At 51.6% G+C, this 12,111-nt stretch overlaps 3 non-coding genes and 4 pseudogenes across 3 annotated transcripts; all 7 read left to right on the top strand.

The window, feature by feature from the left end:
• The first annotated feature begins 941 nt into the window (after positions 1 to 941).
• Positions 942 to 1,060, top strand: LOC140470929 (5S ribosomal RNA). The gene has a single exon (XR_011956801.1). It is a non-coding gene; the product is annotated as a 5S ribosomal RNA (ribosomal RNA).
• Positions 1,061 to 2,599: 1,539 nt separating this feature from the next.
• On the top strand, positions 2,600 to 2,718 carry LOC140471419 (5S ribosomal RNA; annotated as a pseudogene).
• A 1,535-nt stretch (positions 2,719 to 4,253) lies between these two features.
• LOC140468885 (5S ribosomal RNA) lies at positions 4,254 to 4,372 on the top strand. The gene has a single exon (XR_011955871.1). It is a non-coding gene; the product is annotated as a 5S ribosomal RNA (ribosomal RNA).
• A 1,534-nt stretch (positions 4,373 to 5,906) lies between these two features.
• On the top strand, positions 5,907 to 6,025 carry LOC140471718 (5S ribosomal RNA; annotated as a pseudogene).
• A 1,535-nt stretch (positions 6,026 to 7,560) lies between these two features.
• On the top strand, positions 7,561 to 7,679 carry LOC140472488 (5S ribosomal RNA; annotated as a pseudogene).
• A 1,535-nt stretch (positions 7,680 to 9,214) lies between these two features.
• Positions 9,215 to 9,333, top strand: LOC140471909 (5S ribosomal RNA; annotated as a pseudogene).
• A 1,539-nt stretch (positions 9,334 to 10,872) lies between these two features.
• On the top strand, positions 10,873 to 10,991 carry LOC140468468 (5S ribosomal RNA). The gene has a single exon (XR_011955658.1). It is a non-coding gene; the product is annotated as a 5S ribosomal RNA (ribosomal RNA).
• Positions 10,992 to 12,111: the final 1,120 nt, after the last annotated feature.

The following is a 12,111-nucleotide window of genomic DNA, read 5'->3' as shown; positions in this document are numbered from 1 at the left end:
CCAGATCCCCTCTCAGTCTTCTAAACTCAAGGGTACACAAGCCCAGTCGCTCCAGTCTTTCAGTGTAAGGTAATCCCGCCATTCCAGGAATTGACCTCGTCAACCTACGCTGCACTCCCTCAATAGCCAGAATGTCTCTCCTCAAATTTGGAGACCAGAACTGCACACAGTACTCCAGGTGTGGTCTCACCAGGGCCCTGTACACCTGCAGAAGAACCTCTTTGCTTCTGTACTCGATCCCTCTTGTTATGAAGGCCAGCATGCTATTAGCCTTCTTCACTACCTGCTGTACCTGCATGCTGACCTTCATTGAGTGGTGTACAAGAACCCCCAGATCTCTCGGTACTGTCCCTTGACCGAAATTGATTCCATTTAGGTAGTAATCTGCCTTCCTGTTCTTGCCACCAAAGTGGATAAGCATCCATTTATCCACATTAAAGTGCATCTGCCATGCATCTGACCACTCACCTAACTTGTCCAGGTCACCCGGTAATCGCCTAACATCCTCATCACATTTCACCCTGCCACCCAGCTCAGTATCATCAGTAAATTTGCTAATGTTATTGCTAATAGCATCTTCTATATCATGAACATATATTGTAAAAAGCTGCGGTCCCAGTACTGATCCCTGCGGTACCCCACTGGTCACTGCCTGCCATTCCGAAATGGAGGCGTGGAGGAGTGTGGAAGGATGAGAGAATGCAGGCTGCAGCCCTATGAAGCAGGGGGAGGTCTTGCAGTTGGCCTGTGTGGGGATGTGGGAGACGACAGGAGCCTGGTGGGCAAGGGCTAGCTGGAGGGAGGGAGGGAAGCACGCACGGAGGAGGAAGAGCAAAGAGAAAAGAGAGAAAAAAAAAACAAAGGGGGTCAAGAGAAAGAGCAGCAAAGAAAATGTGGCTGGCCAGCACGCCTTGAAGTGGGGAGAAAAGGCAGGGGCCAGCGCCTACGGCCATACTAGTCTGAAAACGCCCGATCTCGTATGATCTCGGAAGCTAAGCAAACTCAGGCCTGGTTAGTGCTTGGATGGGAGACCGCCTGGGAATACCAGGTGCAGTAGGCTTTTTCCGCCAGCAGGGGCTGCTCAAGTCACCCCTCTGCAGTCGTGTTGGGCCGCGCACGCAATGCAGCGACAGGTTATTTTTGCTGCCGCTGTGCCTGACATCAGTCTCCTGCAGGCAGGAGACAGGGAGGGGAGGAGAGCGGAGCGCTGCCAAAATCAGCAAGAAAGACGGAAAGAAAGGGATTGGGGCTGCACGCTGTCTGCGGCTGGCAGTCAGGAAAGGAGGACAATAGACAATAGGTGCAGGAGTTGGCCATTCTGCCCTTGGAGCCTGCACCACCATTCAATATGATCATGGCTGATCATCCTTAATCAGTATCCTGTTCCTGCCTTATCTCCATAAGCCTTGATTCCACTATCCTTGAGAGCTCTGTCCAACTCTTTCTTCAATGAATCCAGAGACTGGGCCTCCACTGCCCTCTGGGGCAGAGCGTTCCACACAGCCACCACTCTCTGGGTGAAGACGTTTCTCCTCATCTCTGTCCTAAACGGTCTACCCCGTATTTTTAAGCTGTGTCCTCTGTTTCGGCACTCACGTTTCCTGCCGCCAGAGTGTCCAATCCTTTGATAATCTTATATGTCTCAACCAGATCCCCTCTCAGTCTTCTAAACTCAAGGGTACACAAGCCCAGTCGCTCCAGTCTTTCAGTGTAAGGTAATCCCGCCATTCCAGGAATTGATCTCGTCAACCTACGCTGCACTCCCTCAATAGCCAGAATGTCTCTCCTCAAATTTGGAGACCAGAACTGCACACAGTACTCCAGGTGTGGTCTCACCAGGGCCCTGTACACCTGCAGAAGAACCTCTTTGCTTCTGTACTCGATCCCTCTTGTTATGAAGGCCAGCATGCTATTAGCCTTCTTCACTACCTGCTGTACCTGCATGCTGACCTTCATTGAGTGGTGTACAAGAACCCCCAGATCTCTCGGTACTGTCCCTTGACCGAAATTGATTCCATTTAGGTAGTAATCTGCCTTCCTGTTCTTGCCACCAAAGTGGATAAGCATCCATTTATCCACATTAAAGTGCATCTGCCATGCATCTGACCACTCACCTAACTTGTCCAGGTCACCCGGTAATCGCCTAACATCCTCATCACATTTCACCCTGCCACCCAGCTCAGTATCATCAGTAAATTTGCTAATGTTATTGCTAATAGCATCTTCTATATCATGAACATATATTGTAAAAAGCTGCGGTCCCAGTACTGATCCCTGCGGTACCCCACTGGTCACTGCCTGCCATTCCGAAATGGAGGCGTGGAGGAGTGTGGAAGGATGAGAGAATGCAGGCTGCAGCCCTATGAAGCAGGGGGAGGTCTTGCAGTTGGCCTGTGTGGGGATGTGGGAGACGACAGGAGCCTGGTGGGCAAGGGCTAGCTGGAGGGAGGGAGGGAGGGAGGGAGGGAAGCACGCACGGAGGAGGAAGAGCAAAGAGAAAAGAGAGAAAAAAAAAACAAAGGGGGTCAAGAGAAAGAGCAGCAAAGAAAATGTGGCTGGCCAGCACGCCTTGAAGTGGGGAGAAAAGGCAGGGGCCAGCGCCTAAGGCCATACTAGTCTGAAAACGCCCGATCTCGTATGATCTCGGAAGCTAAGCAAACTCAGGCCTGGTTAGTGCTTGGATGGGAGACCGCCTGGGAATACCAGGTGCAGTAGGCTTTTTCCGCCAGCAGGGGCTGCTCAAGTCACCCCTCTGCACTCGTGTTGGGCCACGCACGCAATGCAGCGACAGGTTATTTTTGCTGCCGCTGTGCCTGGCATCAGTCTCCTGCAGGCAGGAGACAGGGAGGGGAGGAGAGCGGAGCGCTGCCAAAATCAGCAAGAAAGACGGAAAGAAAGGGATTGGGGCTGCACGCTGTCTGCGGCTGGCAGTCAGGAAAGGAGGACAATAGACAATAGGTGCAGGAGTTGGCCATTCTGCCCTTGGAGCCTGCACCACCATTCAATATGATCATGGCTGATCATCCTTAATCAGTATCCTGTTCCTGCCTTATCTCCATAAGCCTTGATTCCACTATCCTTGAGAGCTCTGTCCAACTCTTTCTTCAATGAATCCAGAGACTGGGCCTCCACTGCCCTCTGGGGCAGAGCGTTCCACACAGCCACCACTCTCTGGGTGAAGACGTTTCTCCTCATCTCTGTCCTAAACGGTCTACCCCGTATTTTTAAGCTGTGTCCTCTGTTTCGGCACTCACGTTTCCTGCCGCCAGAGTGTCCAATCCTTTGATAATCTTATATGTCTCAACCAGATCCCCTCTCAGTCTTCTAAACTCAAGGGTACACAAGCCCAGTCGCTCCAGTCTTTCAGTGTAAGGTAATCCCGCCATTCCAGGAATTGATCTCGTCAACCTACGCTGCACTCCCTCAATAGCCAGAATGTCTCTCCTCAAATTTGGAGACCAGAACTGCACACAGTACTCCAGGTGTGGTCTCACCAGGGCCCTGTACACCTGCAGAAGAACCTCTTTGCTTCTGTACTCGATCCCTCTTGTTATGAAGGCCAGCATGCTATTAGCCTTCTTCACTACCTGCTGTACCTGCATGCTTACCTTCATTGAGTGGTGTACAAGAACCCCCAGATCTCTCGGTACTGTCCCTTGACCGAAATTGATTCCATTTAGGTAGTAATCTGCCTTCCTGTTCTTGCCACCAAAGTGGATAAGCATCCATTTATCCACATTAAAGTGCATCTGCCATGCATCTGACCACTCACCTAACTTGTCCAGGTCACCCGGTAATCTCCTAACATCCTCATCACATTTCACCCTGCCACCCAGCTCAGTATCATCAGCAAATTTGCTAATGTTATTGCTAATAGCATCTTCTATATCATGAACATATGTTGTAAAAAGCTGCGGTCCCAGTACTGATCCCTGCGGTACCCCACTGGTCACTACCTGCCTTTCCGAAATGGAGGCGTGGAGGAGTGTGGAAGGATGAGAGAATGCAGGCTGCAGCCCTATGAAGCAGGGGGAGGTCTTGCAGTTGGCCTGTGTGGGGATGTGGGAGACGACAGGAGCCTGGTGGGCAAGGGCTAGCTGGAGGGAGGGAGGGAGGGAGGGAAGCACGCACGGAGGAGGAAGAGCAAAGAGAAAAGAGAGAAAAAAAAAACAAAGGGGATCAAGAGAAAGAGCAGCAAAGAAAATGTGGCTGGCCAGCACGCCTTGAAGTGGGGAGAAAAGGCAGGGGCCAGCGCCTACGGCCATACTAGTCTGAAAACGCCCGATCTCGTCTGATATCGGAAGCTAAGCAGACTCAGGCCTGGTTAGTACTTGGATGGGAGACCGCCTGGGAATACCAGGTGCAGTAGGCTTTTTCCGCCAGCAGGGGCTGCTCAAGTCACCCCTCTGCACTCGTGTTGGGCCACGCACGCAATGCAGCGACAGGTTATTTTTCTGCCGCTGTGCCTGGCATCAGTCTCCTGCAGGCAGGAGACAGGGAGGGGAGGAGAGCGGAGCGCTGCCAAAATCAGCAAGAAAGACGGAAAGAAAGGGATTGGGGCTGCACGCTGTCTGCGGCTGGCAGTCAGGAAAGGAGGACAATAGACAATAGGTGCAGGAGTTGGCCATTCTGCCCTTGGAGCCTGCACCACCATTCAATATGATCATGGCTGATCATCCTTAATCAGTATCCTGTTCCTGCCTTATCTCCATAAGCCTTGATTCCACTATCCTTGAGAGCTCTGTCCAACTCTTTCTTCAATGAATCCAGAGACTGGGCCTCCACTGCCCTCTGGGGCAGAGCATTCCACACAGCCACCACTCTCTGGGTGAAGACGTTTCTCCTCATCTCTGTCCTAAACGGTCTACCCCGTATTTTTAAGCTGTGTCCTCTGTTTCGGCACTCACGTTTCCTGCCGCCAGAGTGTCCAATCCTTTGATAATCTTATATGTCTCAACCAGATCCCCTCTCAGTCTTCTAAACTCAAGGGTACACAAGCCCAGTCGCTCCAGTCTTTCAGTGTAAGGTAATCCCGCCATTCCAGGAATTGACCTCGTCAACCTACGCTGCACTCCCTCAATAGCCAGAATGTCTCTCCTCAAATTTGGAGACCAGAACTGCACACAGTACTCCAGGTGTGGTCTCACCAGGGCCCTGTACACCTGCAGAAGAACCTCTTTGCTTCTGTACTCGATCCCTCTTGTTATGAAGGCCAGCATGCTATTAGCCTTCTTCACTACCTGCTGTACCTGCATGCTGACCTTCATTGAGTGGTGTACAAGAACCCCCAGATCTCTCGGTACTGTCCCTTGACCGAAATTGATTCCATTTAGGTAGTAATCTGCCTTCCTGTTCTTGCCACCAAAGTGGATAAGCATCCATTTATCCACATTAAAGTGCATCTGCCATGCATCTGACCACTCACCTAACTTGTCCAGGTCACCCGGTAATCTCCTAACATCCTCATCACATTTCACCCCGCCACCCAGCTCAGTATCATCAGTAAATTTGCTAATGTTATTGCTAATAGCATCTTCTATATCATGAACATATATTGTAAAAAGCTGCGGTCCCAGTACTGATCCCTGCGGTACCCCACTGGTCACTGCCTGCCATTCCGAAATGGAGGCGTGGAGGAGTGTGGAAGGATGAGAGAATGCAGGCTGCAGCCCTATGAAGCAGGGGGAGGTCTTGCAGTTGGCCTGTGTGGGGATGTGGGAGACGACAGGAGCCTGGTGGGCAAGGGCTAGCTGGAGGGGGGGAGGGAGGGAGGGAAGCACGCACGGAGGAGGAAGAGCAAAGAGAAAAGAGAGAAAAAAAAAACAAAGGGGATCAAGAGAAAGAGCAGCAAAGAAAATGTGGCTGGCCAGCACGCCTTGAAGTGGGGAGAAAAGGCAGGGGCCAGCACCTACGGCCATACTAGTCTGAAAATGCTCGATCTCGTCTGATCTCGGAAGCTAAGTTGACTCAGGCCTGGTTAGTACTTGGATGGGCGACCGCCTGGGCATACCAGGTGCAGTAGGCTTTTTCCGCCAGCAGGGGCTGCTCAAGTCACCCCTCTGCACTCGTGTTGGGCCACGCACGCAATGCAGCGACAGGTTATTTTTGCTGCCGCTGTGCCTGGCATCAGTCTCCTGCAGGCAGGAGACAGGGAGGGGAGCAGAGCGGAGCGCTGCCAAAATCAGCAAGAAAGACGGAAAGAAAGGGATTGGGGCTGCACGCTGTCTGCGGCTGGCAGTCAGGAAAGGAGGACAATAGACAATAGGTGCAGGAGTTGGCCATTCTGCCTTTGGAGCCTGCACCACCATTCAATATGATCATGGCTGATCATCCTTAATCAGTATCCTGTTCCTGCCTTATCTCCATAAGCCTTGATTCCACTATCCTTGAGAGCTCTGTCCAACTCTTTCTTCAATGAATCCAGAGACTGGGCCTCCACTGCCCTCTGGGGCAGAGCATTCCACACAGCCACCACTCTCTGGGTGAAGACGTTTCTCCTCATCTCTGTCCTAAACGGTCTACCCCGTATTTTTAAGCTGTGTCCTCTGTTTCGGCACTCACGTTTCCTGCCGCCAGAGTGTCCAATCCTTTGATAATCTTATATGTCTCAACCAGATCCACTCTCAGTCTTCTAAACTCAAGGGTACACAAGCCCAGTCGCTCCAGTCTTTCAGTGTAAGGTAATCCCGCCATTCCAGGAATTGACCTCGTCAACCTACGCTGCACTCCCTCAATAGCCAGAATGTCTCTCCTCAAATTTGGAGACCAGAACTGCACACAGTACTCCAGGTGTGGTCTCACCAGGGCCCTGTATACCTGCAGAAGAACCTCTTTGCTTCTGTACTCGATCCCTCTTGTTATGAAGGCCAGCATGCTATTAGCCTTCTTCACTACCTGCTGTACCTGCATGCTGACCTTCATTGAGTGGTGTACAAGAACCCCCAGATCTCCCGGTACTTTCCCTTGACCGAAATTGATTCCATTTAGGTAGTAATCTGCCTTCCTGTTCTTGCCACCAAAGTGGATAAGCATCCATTTATCCACATTAAAGTGCATCTGCCATGCATCTGACCACTCACCTAACTTGTCCAGGTCACCCGGTAATCTCCTAACATCCTCATCACATTTCACCCTGCCACCCAGCTCAGTATCATCAGCAAATTTGCTAATGTTATTGCTAATAGCATCTTCTATATCATGAACATATGTTGTAAAAAGCTGCGGTCCCAGTACTGATCCCTGCGGTACCCCACTGGTCACTACCTGCCATTCCGAAATGGAGGCGTGGAGGAGTGTGGAAGGATGAGAGAATGCAGGCTGCAGCCCTATGAAGCAGGGGGAGGTCTTGCAGTTGGCCTGTGTGGGGATGTGGGAGACGACAGGAGCCTGGTGGGCAAGGGCTAGCTGGAGGGAGGGAGGGAGGGAGGGAAGCACGCACGGAGGAGGAAGAGCAAAGAGAAAAGAGAGAAAAAAAAAACAAAGGGGATCAAGAGAAAGAGCAGCAAAGAAAATGTGGCTGGCCAGCACGCCTTGAAGTGGGGAGAAAAGGCAGGGGCACGCACATACGGCCATACTAGTCTGAAAATGCTCGATCTCGTCTGATCTCGGAAGCTAAGCCGACTCAGGCCTGGTTAGTACTTGGATGGGCGACCGCCTGGGCATACCAAGTGCAGTAGGCTTTTTCCGCCAGCAGGGGCTGCTCAAGTCACCCCTCTGCACTCGTGTTGGGCCACGCACGCAATGCAGCGACAGGTTATTTTTGCTGCCGCTGTGCCTGGCATCAGTCTCCTGCAGGCAGGAGACAGGGAGGGGAGCAGAGCGGAGCGCTGCCAAAATCAGCAAGAAAGACGGAAAGAAAGGGATTGGGGCTGCACGCTGTCTGCGGCTGGCAGTCAGGAAAGGAGGACAATAGACAATAGGTGCAGGAGTTGGCCATTCTGCCTTTGGAGCCTGCACCACCATTCAATATGATCATGGCTGATCATCCTTAATCAGTATCCTGTTCCTGCCTTATCTCCATAAGCCTTGATTCCACTATCCTTGAGAGCTCTGTCCAACTCTTTCTTCAATGAATCCAGAGACTGGGCCTCCACTGCCCTCTGGGGCAGAGCATTCCACACAGCCACCACTCTCTGGGTGAAGACGTTTCTCCTCATCTCTGTCCTAAACGGTCTACCCCGTATTTTTAAGCTGTGTCCTCTGTTTCGGCACTCACGTTTCCTGCCGCCAGAGTGTCCAATCCTTTGATAATCTTATATGTCTCAACCAGATCCGCTCTCAGTCTTCTAAACTCAAGGGTACACAAGCCCAGTCGCTCCAGTCTTTCAGTGTAAGGTAATCCCGCCATTCCAGGAATTGACCTCGTCAACCTACGCTGCACTCCCTCAATAGCCAGAATGTCTCTCCTCAAATTTGGAGACCAGAACTGCACACAGTACTCCAGGTGTGGTCTCACCAGGGCCCTGTATACCTGCAGAAGAACCTCTTTGCTTCTGTACTCGATCCCTCTTGTTATGAAGGCCAGCATGCTATTAGCCTTCTTCACTACCTGCTGTACCTGCATGCTTACCTTCATTGAGTGGTGTACAAGAACCCCCAGATCTCTCGGTACTGTCCCTTGACCGAAATTGATTCCATTTAGGTAGTAATCTGCCTTCCTGTTCTTGCCACCAAAGTGGATAAGCATCCATTTATCCACATTAAAGTGCATCTGCCATGCATCTGACCACTCACCTAACTTGTCCAGGTCACCCGGTAATCTCCTAACATCCTCATCACATTTCACCCTGCCACCCAGCTCAGTATCATCAGCAAATTTGCTAATGTTATTGCTAATAGCATCTTCTATATCATGAACATATATTGTAAAAAGCTGCGGTCCCAGTACTGATCCCTGCGGTACCCCACTGGTCACTACCTGCCATTCCGAAATGGAGGCGTGGAGGAGTGTGGAAGGATGAGAGAATGCAGGCTGCAGCCCTATGAAGCAGGGGGAGGTCTTGCAGTTGGCCTGTGTGGGGATGTGGGAGACGACAGGAGCCTGGTGGGCAAGGGCTAGCTGGAGGGAGGGAGGGAGGGAGGGAAGCACGCACGGAGGAGGAAGAGCAAAGAGAAAAGAGAGAAAAAAAAAACAAAGGGGATCAAGAGAAAGAGCAGCAAAGAAAATGTGGCTGGCCAGCACGCCTTGAAGTGGGGAGAAAAGGCAGGGGCCAGCACCTACGGCCATACTAGTCTGAACACGCCCGATCTCGTCTGATCTCGGAAGCTAAGCCGACTCAGGCCTGGTTAGTGCTTGGATGGGAGACAGCCTGGGAATACCAGGTGCAGTAGGCTTTTTCCGCCAGCAGGGGCTGCTCAAGTCACCCCTCTGCACTCGTGTTGGGCCACGCACGCAATGCAGCGACAGGTTATTTTTGCTGCCGCTGTGCCTGGCATCAGTCTCCTGCAGGCAGGAGACAGGGAGGGGAGGAGAGCGGAGCGCTGCCAAAATCAGCAAGAAAGAGGGAAAGAAAGGGATTGGGGCTGCACGCTGTCTGCGGCTGGCAGTCAGGAAAGGAGGACAATAGACAATAGGTGCAGGAGTTGGCCATTCTGCCTTTGGAGCCTGCACCACCATTCAATATGATCATGGCTGATCATCCTTAATCAGTATCCTGTTCCTGCCTTATCTCCATAAGCCTTGATTCCACTATCCTTGAGAGCTCTGTCCAACTCTTTCTTCAATGAATCCAGAGACTGGGCCTCCACTGCCCTCTGGGGCAGAGCATTCCACACAGCCACCACTCTCTGGGTGAAGACGTTTCTCCTCATCTCTGTCCTAAACGGTCTACCCCGTATTTTTAAGCTGTGTCCTCTGTTTCGGCACTCACGTTTCCTGCCGCCAGAGTGTCCAATCCTTTGATAATCTTATATGTCTCAACCAGATCCGCTCTCAGTCTTCTAAACTCAAGGGTACACAAGCCCAGTCGCTCCAGTCTTTCAGTGTAAGGTAATCCCGCCATTCCAGGAATTGACCTCGTCAACCTACGCTGCACTCCCTCAATAGCCAGAATGTCTCTCCTCAAATTTGGAGACCAGAACTGCACACAGTACTCCAGGTGTGGTCTCACCAGGGCCCTGTATACCTGCAGAAGAACCTCTTTGCTTCTGTACTCGATCCCTCTTGTTATGAAGGCCAGCATGCTATTAGCCTTCTTCACTACCTGCTGTACCTGCATGCTGACCTTCATTGAGTGGTGTACAAGAACCCCCAGATCTCCCGGTACTGTCCCTTGACCGAAATTGATTCCATTTAGGTAGTAATCTGCCTTCCTGTTCTTGCCACCAAAGTGGATAAGCATCCATTTATCCACATTAAAGTGCATCTGCCATGCATCTGACCACTCACCTAACTTGTCCAGGTCACCCGGTAATCTCCTAACATCCTCATCACATTTCACCCTGCCACCCAGCTCAGTATCATCAGCAAATTTGCTAATGTTATTGCTAATAGCATCTTCTATATCATGAACATATATTGTAAAAAGCTGCGGTCCCAGTACTGATCCCTGCGGTACCCCACTGGTCACTGCCTGCCATTCCGAAATGGAGGCGTGGAGGAGTGTGGAAGGATGAGAGAATGCAGGCTGCAGCCCTATGAAGCAGGGGGAGGTCTTGCAGTTGGCCTGTGCGGGGATGTGGGAGACGACAGGAGCCTGGTGGGCAAGGGCTAGCTGGAGGGGGGGAGGGAGGGAGGGAGGGAAGCACGCACGGAGGAGGAAGAGCAAAGAGAAAAGAGAGAAAAAAAAAACAAAGGGGATCAAGAGAAAGAGCAGCAAAGAAAATGTGGCTGGCCAGCACGCCTTGAAGTGGGGAGAAAAGGCAGGGGCCAGCGCCTACGGCCATACTAGTCTGAAAACGCCCGATCTCGTCTGATCTCGGAAGCTAAGCAAACTCAGGCCTGGTTAGTACTTGGATGGGAGACCGCCTGGGAATACCAGGTGCAGTAGGCTTTTTCCGCCAGCAGGGGCTGCTCAAGTCACCCCTCTGCACTCGTGTTGGGCCACGCACGCAATGCAGCGACAGGTTATTTTTGCTGCCGCTGTGCCTGGCATCAGTCTCCTGCAGGCAGGAGACAGGGAGGGGAGGAGAGCGGAGCGCTGCCAAAATCAGCAAGAAAGACGGAAAGAAAGGGATTGGGGCTGCACGCTGTCTGCGGCTGGCAGTCAGGAAAGGAGGACAATAGACAATAGGTGCAGGAGTTGGCCATTCTGCCCTTGGAGCCTGCACCACCATTCAATATGATCATGGCTGATCATCCTTAATCAGTATCCTGTTCCTGCCTTATCTCCATAAGCCTTGATTCCACTATCCTTGAGAGCTCTGTCCAACTCTTTCTTCAATGAATCCAGAGACTGGGCCTCCACTGCCCTCTGGGGCAGAGCATTCCACACAGCCACCACTCTCTGGGTGAAGACGTTTCTCCTCACCTCTGTCCTAAACGGTCTACCCCGTATTTTTAAGCTGTGTCCTCTGTTTCGGCACTCACGTTTCCTGCCGCCAGAGTGTCCAATCCTTTGATAATCTTATATGTCTCAACCAGATCCCCTCTCAGTCTTCTAAACTCAAGGGTACACAAGCCCAGTCGCTCCAGTCTTTCAGTGTAAGGTAATCCCGCCATTCCAGGAATTGACCTCGTCAACCTACGCTGCACTCCCTCAATAGCCAGAATGTCTCTCCTCAAATTTGGAGACCAGAACTGCACACAGTACTCCAGGTGTGGTCTCACCAGGGCCCTGTATACCTGCAGAAGAACCTCTTTGCTTCTGTACTCGATCCCTCTTGTTATGAAGGCCAGCATGCTATTAGCCTTCTTCACTACCTGCTGTACCTGCATGCTGACCTTCATTGAGTGGTGTACAAGAACCCCCAGATCTCCCGGTACTGTCCCTTGACCGAAATTGATTCCATTTAGGTAGTAATCTGCCTTCCTGTTCTTGCCACCAAAGTGGATAAGCATCCATTTATCCACATTAAAGTGCATCTGCCATGCATCTGACCACTCACCTAACTTGTCCAGGTCACCCGGTAATCTCCTAACATCCTCATCACATTTCACCCTGCCACCCAGCT

The sequence above is a fragment of the Chiloscyllium punctatum genome, chromosome 3 (genome assembly GCF_047496795.1).
Source record: "Chiloscyllium punctatum isolate Juve2018m chromosome 3, sChiPun1.3, whole genome shotgun sequence".
NCBI classification, from domain to species: Eukaryota; Metazoa; Chordata; class Chondrichthyes; order Orectolobiformes; family Hemiscylliidae; genus Chiloscyllium; species Chiloscyllium punctatum.
The sequence above is the reverse complement of the archived record's forward strand: the minus strand, read 5'-3'. Positions and strand labels throughout refer to the sequence as shown.